Source organism: Zingiber officinale, chromosome 1A, assembly GCF_018446385.1.
Source record: "Zingiber officinale cultivar Zhangliang chromosome 1A, Zo_v1.1, whole genome shotgun sequence".
Lineage (NCBI taxonomy): Eukaryota > Viridiplantae > Streptophyta > Magnoliopsida > Zingiberales > Zingiberaceae > Zingiber > Zingiber officinale.
The window spans coordinates 130,315,068-130,324,833 of NC_055987.1; positions in this window are offsets into that span (position 1 = coordinate 130,315,068).

The window sequence follows — 9,766 nt, forward strand, 5'->3', positions numbered from 1 at the left end:
TTTTCCAAGCATCAAGAGGCTAATCAAAGCAAGAAAAGAGCAAGCAAAGCAAAGTTCATTATTGTAAAGTCATTTTCGATTTCATTTGTAATCTTATTTGTGTTTCTTATTGTATCCTCTCATTGTATTCTCATGTTTGAGATTGTACGAGTCCCCTCGGGGCGGTGCGATGGTTAAGGCATGGAGTGTTGCCACATGAGATCTTGGGGTCGAAACTCAGCGTGACCGAGCATAACCTCCCCCATGTCTTGGCCATTTGCACTAATGGCTAATAGCCACCCGTGATTTACCTCCTCCGTGTTGTCTTAGGGACGGGTTGGCGGGGGCGCTGGGGGCGAGCGAATCGCCTTTTGCCACATGTTTGAGATTGTACGAGGCTTCTCCTCCTTCGGGAAAGAGGTTTTCAAAGTGAAGTTGTGAATGAAGAGTGAACCCTTGGATTAGTCACCTCAAGGAGGTATATACCAAGTAAAATCAAAAGAGTTAGCATTGTAGAATTTTCGATTCAAGTTTCCGCTGCAAATCAAGTTTAAAGAAGTGAAGTGAGTTATTCATCCCCTCTACCTCATACGTGTCCAACATTGTCAACTTAGCTTGGGCTCTCCCTATAAGATATGTACTTTTTTCTAAAGTTAGTAAAGTTATTATAGATGTTGTTGCACATTAAGTACTAAGTTATTAATAATTTGGTAGTTTTAATAATCAAAATATTCACATCTTCATAATGATATGATATTGTCAACTTTATACCTAAGTATTTATGGATTTGTTTTTAAACTCTATCCAAAAGATATCATCTCAAAGAAGATATCTTTTATTTTATAAACCTATGATCTTTTTGTATATTTTTAATATGAAACTTTGATTATTATATTCCCAACATACTTCGCAACCAAAATTATATCTTTGTATTCTTGAAAAGAAGGTCCCACCCGGGCACTATAAGTTTGGAAGTAAATAAGTTAGGGTGATGAACTCGTTTGGGAGGTAACAAAGTGAGATTGAGAATGTTCCAACAACAAAATTTTGAAGCCCCTTATTTCATGTCCTCTTGGCCTTTTCTATATCCTCTTATTCCTTCTCTATTTCGAACCATCATAAGGATGAGGATGAGGGAGGAAGAAGAGGAAACCTTCATAGAATTTAGGAGCATTTTGTCATCTCGATGGGTTAACCTATGGTGATAGTAGACCCGAACATGCCAACTTGTGGGGCGAGTGGACCTGATAAGGGGACAAAATAATTGGGGAGGGGGAGAAAAAAGAAAATATTTTAGTTGATTCCATGAAACAACTCATGGGTCGAGTACACACATAAGGACATTGTGTCTCCTTATCTTTGTTGATGTAACGAATTAAACTCACAAGTGGTCGTGTTAATTTGACTAGATAATTTTGATATGTTTAGTAAATAATTTAAGGTAAATTTGTCAATAACACTAATAGAGTGCATATATAACTCATAAAGTTTATGACTCAAAAGGGGTGAATTGCATAATGAGACAATGTACTCTAAGATGGCCTAACATGAGGTGAACTTAATGTCTATCTTAGTTATTTGGTCTACTAACAAATGTGTTAATTAAATTATTTATTTATTTAAAATACATTAATTAATGTTATTCTTAAAAGATAAAAAGATATTATATTCCTTTGTTTACACATGCACATTATTCAAATAGAACAAGCCAACATTACAAATAACTCCAAGTATATGCAAATAACGGCAAGGTACCTCTTATGTTCTCTTTTTTGGCATCTTGCACTTCAAATTCTTCTTAATCACCAGACAAAGCCACTTTTTGGACATGGACAGCTCCCATCACCCTCACCCTTCATCATCATCAAAAGACAAAAGAGCTGAAACAAAGAAGTGGAGAAGAACTAATTAAATGATCAATTGGGCTAGCTACATCTAAAATCAACCTCCATTTATTAATTCTTTATAAATTAATGCCTTCAAAATTTAAATATATGTAAGTTATTTCATCCTCGTCGGTCGGTACGTCGCCTTTCTCCCTCCTTGCCCACATATCTCATTCATCTAGTTTATTCATCAATCATCAACTTTTCGATCGATCAGTCCTCTTCTTCCTTATTCTCGAGTCTTCCTTACGTATGAGCTAGCCTCCCTTTTATATATATCCTCTTAGCATGGAAAAATAAACAAAATATTTTTAATTATAGAAAAATATTTTACATATATAGATCAATGTAGTATGCATGTTGTCGTATTGGCTTTATAAGTTAATAGTTTGTAATGAATTATTTGTTGAGTAGGAAGAAAGAAAGGAAGAGTGTAGTTACATCTCAAAAAGCTTGTCTTGAGGAGACACAAACAAATGAAGGGCGCCTTTGTAGAAGTAGCTAAAAAAGAACATGCTGTTGCACAGTTAAGTTCAACTGGAACCATATCGTTGGATTGGAATATGATGAAATTTAATAGGAGGGAAAGGAGGGGCCGACAACAAATTAACAATGGATATAAAAGAAAATGATACATAGATAAAATTAATGAGTTTGATTAATTTTAGTTTAGAGAAATATATAGTACTTATGGTTCTAAGAGTTATTTAATTAGTGATCTAGTAGTAAAAGAATTAGAATTTTAGATTACGAGTTTAAAAAGTATTATTAAGTTAATGGAAAAATATTTATTTTTCAATTTATTTTTAGTTTTTTTGAATTAAAATATAAACTTTTCACTAATTAAACAATACATTGTGTCAGCCCAGTTTTGTGGGCCTGAATGGGCCAGCATGTGGGCCCAATCTGCCCCCAATTCATTCCTAAAATTTTGCAGACAAATAAATTAATTGTTTTTTAAATAAAAGAATAAAACATGTCCGCAGGGGGTCTATATATTTTTTTCGGAACTGAACTTTTCTAAGAAAATGTGAAGCGACTGTAAATGAAACTGGGCACTGACCAACTGGGCACTTCTGTGTTAGGGTGCATGTATCTTATGTTAACTTGAAATATGGAATGCCCTTGATTTCTAGGCATAGGTGAAGTAGAATCGTCAACATGTTGAGATTTATCTAAACATGATAATGATGATATAGTCAAGGCAAAGACATGAACACTGATTTCATTAGCCACGTTAGAATGCCAGCACAAGGCATAGGCCAAGGCCTATACCTTATGATAGGCCAATGGCCTATGCCTTACGATGTGTAGAGGAACATAATAATTTTCTAAATTATTATAATATATATATATAGAGAGAGAGGATAAAGAAATTACACCTACCTTATGATATGTAGAGGAAATGACATCAACTAGTAAATTTGACAAAGTTTGCCTCTATTCTTGACACCAAGATATCTTCGAGACGACTTCACTAAGTCACAAGTTGTCATCTCTGATTTGGTACTAGCCAAACGAAGAGACGACGAGATTCGAGAGAGGATACTCAATTCTCTTTGTGCCCGACATCACAAGGTAACTCAACAGCACAAAAGAGAGGGTTGGTGGCACATTGAAGGCTCCGACCAAGTAAGGTTCGGCTAAGCAATTTAGCCAGCGACACATAAAGAAGGGGCAGTAGCCCCTTGCCCGTTGTTCACCGGTTGTGGTTGCTGTCTGGCTGTTGGGAGACCGACGGACGATGGTTACTAGGTGGCCGAAAGGTCTGACAGCAACAAGGGCTATCGACGATGGAGTTTTGGGTGATGACAAAAAGAGGACAACTTCCTCTTACCGCTATCCGACGATGTGAGGCCGTTGTTAGCAACTGATGGCAGGTGGCTAGGGGACTGATGGCATGTCGGACCAACGACAACAGGTGGTGCCAGTAGGGCTTGGAGGTGGCAGCAAGAGAAAACCTAATCAAATTAGGTTATCCAATACATTAATTAAATTTTCTCCTCATGGAGGGGCATATATATATATATATATATATACACCTCTCCTAAATGACTTAGGGAGCAAGTTATCTCCCAAACTCAAAATCCATTAGCAACTTAATCTATTAGCATTAAGTTTGGTTCAAAACCAAACAATTTTAGTTTATAATCAAACTAATTTTGGTTCATAAATAAACTAAACTAATTTAGTTTATTACTAAATCATAATGAATCTAACGTTACCTTCAAGAGGTGTGACTTACCATCACTTCCGTTCCAACAAATATCTTCTATATTCACATATTGTCTAGTCTTACCAGACATAATCTCTCTCAATTTGAAAATCAAATTCTCAAACTTATTTTAAATCTTTCGGATATACTTGTAGTACATGTGACCCAATAGGTTCACTGTTTATGATAGTAGTTCATAATTAACCATTAATTATAAATTGATCATGAGTGACACCTAATAGTATATCATAATCTCCAATTAATCAAAAAATCACAATTGATTTCCGAACTAAATCTGAACTCTTCAACAACTACAGTTATTAGTGCTTCTATTCCTTTCACTCATATTATATCCACTTGGTTCAGGACATGGTTTACATGTCAATCCCACTAGGATGATTATGTCACACCTAACCCAAATAGTAGTTTCTTATCATGTGGATTTAAATTACTCAAATATGTGTCCAAAAAGATCATCCTCTTGATGTGTAATATTTTGGCTAGTCTTACGAGTAATAATCTTGACAATGAGTTATAGGGTATATGTCTCCTTATGAGAGAAGTGGTGAATCCTCTGTGGTCTATTCAAACATATTAACTTATACCCAACCATTTTCCTCTTAAGAGATGTTTGTTAAAATGTAAAGTATAAGCTTCCATTACCAAGATGACTTGAATACCTCAAGTTTAAGGAAACTTGCACTCGATTTGTAATGAGATTTTTAGAATCACATGAAGTCTCATAGCATGTCACATCCAATGAACTAGTTACCCTTAACTAGCATCCATATATTAATTCTCAACATCTCAATGTTTCCAGCAAGTGAGGATCGATTGCTTAGATAAACTAAGGAGTATAATATATGATAGTCTTACAGAATTAATGATATCTAATTTCATCAATTGATTGACTAAGGAATATTTCAATACATACATAATTACACATGGAGATATATTCACTAATTGTTATCTAATCATAATTTCTCTCATGATATATATTATATTGTGAATTTTATTAATTGAGTTTAAGATTAATATCATATATGTAGAGAATATACACTCAAATAGTAAATTTATTTATCAATATATAATCCAATATCTAAGGCGATTGTGTTAGAATACCTATCAACTATAACATCCTCCCACTTGACCTAATATCAATTTCCTTGGTATCTAAGACCAGAGCTGCCATTATCCCGAGTTGCCTCACTTATCAACGCTTCTTGTCTCATTTGTCTCATTATCTGAAATAATTAAAATCTATGAGTCAAAAGACTCATCACATTCAAACCATACTATGTATTAATTAGTTCTTATATCCATGCATCCTATCGGGGAACCTATACTAACTAATTTATCCTCTAGGTTCTTGCTTTGTATAAACATAAGGAGAGTATAATCGCGAACATACTCTTGCCAAACATAAATATTAACATACTTTTCGCCCCACATAAATAAGTGCATAATTAAAGCAGAACATGAGCATAACAAAAATATAATCTTAAGCGTTACTAATGCAAAGATCTAAACCTAACAAGAGCATAACATAAGCAAGAACAAAATTAGGAAACATGGAGCATAAACTTACTTTACATAAAGGAAAACATATGCATAACTTAATAAGGGGTGAACATACCGTAGGTGTGGTAACCATCATTAGAGCACATTCATTTGGTCCATAATCATGTAATTAGTTACACAACAAGCATATGACTTATGGTACAACTCACACTAGTCGAGACCAATGCATTGCACCATCATTCATTTTGGAAAGGCCTTCCTCAGAGCTCATCCTGAGGCACCAATCTCATACTGTCACCACATGTGAACATATTCCTCTAGTTATCCATATAACTCTTTCATATCATACATCGCAAGTATACATGCATGGTTCTTAAACTATCTTCATAAAGAGAACTACTTATAACTTCACATGGTATCAATTACACATTGGAATCACATTACCCATGCATAATATCATCAATTTCCTAACATACATGTCCCTAAAATAATGAACTAATCTAACATACTAAGTTATCAAAACATAATTGAGTGCATATATTAAACCCCAAAAGGCCAAAACACATAGAATTAATAGGTGACTCATTAAGTTAACATGATGAGAGGCAAGAAGAAACATGGGCAAAATTAGATCCAACATCTGTAATCCCTAGCATTAGCATATGACTCATTAGTTAGCATGATAAGAAGCAAGAATAAACCAAGACATAACAAAACCAAATTCCAAAAATTTACATATATCTTAAGCACAAGATGGTTAGTTTCATGACAACTTAACCCCTTAGATCCGAACATACACATGACACAAAGTAATCATAAACTTGGATTCAATTTTATGGTATCAAAATTTCTAGGAGCCGAACCAAACTTAACCTTCAAAGGTATCATCAATAAGGAGGATTTCATGGCATGGAAAACTAATAAAATCGAAACTAACGAACTCACAATGTTCCTAAATCATGAGGATTTCATGGCCTCCTAGCATCCTCAAACAAGACTACAAGGGAACTAAACATGCATGAATTTAAGGAACTAAAAAACATAATATGAGAAGAACATGCCTTCAACTTCTTCTTGCTATAAAGCCTCTTCTTTTTCTCCCCTTATATCTTGGTTCGGTGTGGGAGAGCTTGTTAAAACTGTCGACCCCCCCCCCCCCTCGAGTGTGGTCGCTGGCAACAGGACTCCCTGGTGACCAGTACTCCTTGGAGGTGGTTCTGGCCTACGCCACAATCGATCTAGGGCATTGACAACCCGCGACAGAGAGGGGAAAGATTGGCCTAATCCCTTTGTTGATTCTCCTTCTCTCGATACTGGTGACACTAATTAGCAACGTCGGTGAATCGGGACGTCACAGTGACGCGGGAGGAAGAAAGGCTTGACACTAGGAAACTAGGGCATATCGATGGGGAATCTGAGCCGACGCGGCAGTGACGTTGGGATCGGGAGGAGATGTCATTTGGCGGCTAGCCTTCGGGAAGGAAGGAGATGGTCAGTCAGTGGGCGGCGGTGGGGAAACACAGCGTCGATGGTGGGGCTCGGCGCGCTTGTTGGTGTGGTTTGCACTAACAGTCTAACTCAGATTTTGATGAATGACAAGTTAAATTAGGTTTTGTTGTGATCTAACCATATGATCAAGTGTGCAGTACGAAGTACAAATAGGTCGACAGGCCAACCGGATATTTGACAGGAAATCCAGCTAGGTCAACGGGCCAACCGGATAGTTGGTACGAAGTTCAGATGGTTGACGGGTTGATCGGATATCTGGCAAGAAATTCAGCTAAGTCGACGGGCCGACCGGATAGCTGATATGAAGACCAGATAGTTTGACAGGCTAACCGGATATCTAGTAGGAAGTCCAGCTAGGTCAACGGGTCAACCGGATAGCTAGCATGAAGTCCAGGTACGTCGACAGATTGATCGGATGTCTGACAAACTGGTAAGTTAAGGTAAGTCACTGAAGGAGAGTGACCAAGTGAGGGCACGCCCCTATTGAAAGGACAGTAGGCATCGGTCCATTTGAGATCCTTAAGCTGAGACATTAACTAGTTCTTGGTTCTGGGAAGATAGGAACTAATTCATACCGCTCATTATTATTGTACTAACATTTATTTTGTAGGTTATTATTTTATTTATTGGACTAATATTGTTTTGCAGGGAAAAATTACCTTCGGATGAACAATGTCCGAAGGCACCTTCAACGGAGAAGGAAGACACCTTTATATGGAAGGCGTCTTCCAAGGCTATGGAAGGCGCCTTCAACAAGATAAATTTTTGACTTCGCAGCGGATAATTGTCGGGTTGTTCGGGATCGAACTTGCCTCATTAGAGGTGCCTTCCATGCCTTTAATAAGGCTGTCTCGAGAAGGTATTGCAAAACAACACTTATACGAGCTACTGCGCGTTCATTTGAAGTTCCAATTACTCTGGGCTCCTGCTATGACTCTGCTACAAAGCTGCTGCGCCCGACGATTACTCCAAGGACTTCTGATCGCGTCCAGCAGATCGACATCGACATGAGCGCTCCCACTTTGATCTTTAAGTGTCAGTAATTTTCTTTTGTAATTAATTACTGCAAAAGGACAAGTGCAATGTGTTGCACTTATTCAACCTTCTTGTACTCGATTCTCTTTTTCAGAGGTACTGGAAAAGGTTTTTAGTGGATTACCCATTGATAGGTCTGCGAGACCTGGGTCTTGGAGTAGGAGTCACCGAAGGCTCTGAACCAAGTAAATCGACCGTGTCTATTTCTATTTCGCTTAATTATCCTTTTGATTTTTGTTTTTCTTTTCCACTGTGTTCGTACTTTAATTTAAAACAGAAAACAAAGTTTTGAAAACCACATAATTCACCCCCCTCTCACGTGCGTAATCGATCCAATAAGTAGTATCAGATCAGGTTTTGCTCTGGTTTGGTGCAACCACTAGTCAAGCAGGGGGAAAATATTTTCAGTTTTTTATTCTATTTGAATTGGTAAAATTTACCTATTCAGATAAATTTTTTTCAATCGTTCGGTTTTAACTCGAAGTTGGAGCAACACCGCTCGAGTCCCTCCCTATTTTTTATATAATCTTAAACTCTGCTAATCCAAGACCAAGTCTTAGCACCTCCTTTTTAGTTTTCTATCTACGGTATTCAAATGACCCAACTTGAAGGGTACAACACTGTACGCCCCCCACTCTTCAACAGGGACAATTTCCTATACTGGAAGAAGTGGATGGAGGTCTACCTAAAAATAGACTACGACCAATGGTTCAACATCGTCAAAGGGTACAAGACTCCAGTTGACCACAACACCGGAATTCCAATGGACTTGGAAAATTGAAATCCGGAAATGAAGAAAAAACACAAATTAACTTCAAGACCCTCAACATAATCCAGTGCAGGCTAACAAAAGAATAACTGAACTGCATCAACCCACACGAAAATGCAAAGGAACTTTGGGACAAGCTCATATAACTGCACGAGGGAACCAACGATGCGAAGGTAACAAAGAGATTTATTTTTAAATAAATTATTTAATGTCAAAATCTAGGAAGGTGAGACTGTCAGTCAGCTGCATGTGAGGATAAAGGACATCCTCAATGGGCTCCACACAATCGGGCACCAATTAGAGAACCAGAATCTGATAAGGTATACGTTAAATGTATTTCCTTGAAATGCATTGTGAGTATCTATCGTGGATGCCTATAAGATTTCAAAGAACTTGTCAAAGTTAAAACTAGATGAATTATTCTGTGAGCTAGAACTGCACGAACAGACTGACGCTAAATCCGATAAAGGTCTTGCTCTTATTGCAGGGTTATCAAAAGATAAGTCCAAATCCAAGTCGGAACCTGAAGTCGAGTCTGACCCAGACTCAGATGATGAAGAACACTTGGTGAACTTGGTAAGAAAAATGTTCACCAGGAGAAAGAAGAACTTCATCAACAATGACTTGCAGAAGATCAACTCCACCTCCAACTCTAACAACAAAAAAGTGACCGACTTCGGATGCAACAAGAAGGGGCACTACAAAACCGACCGCCTGAATCTGAAGAAAAAGAAGACCCTCAAAGCGACGTGGGACGAATTGTCTGAAGATGAATCAGATGGCGAAGAATCGAAGAACTCCAACTACCTCACGCTGATGGCTCATGAAACAGAATCGGAGAACGAATCGGAA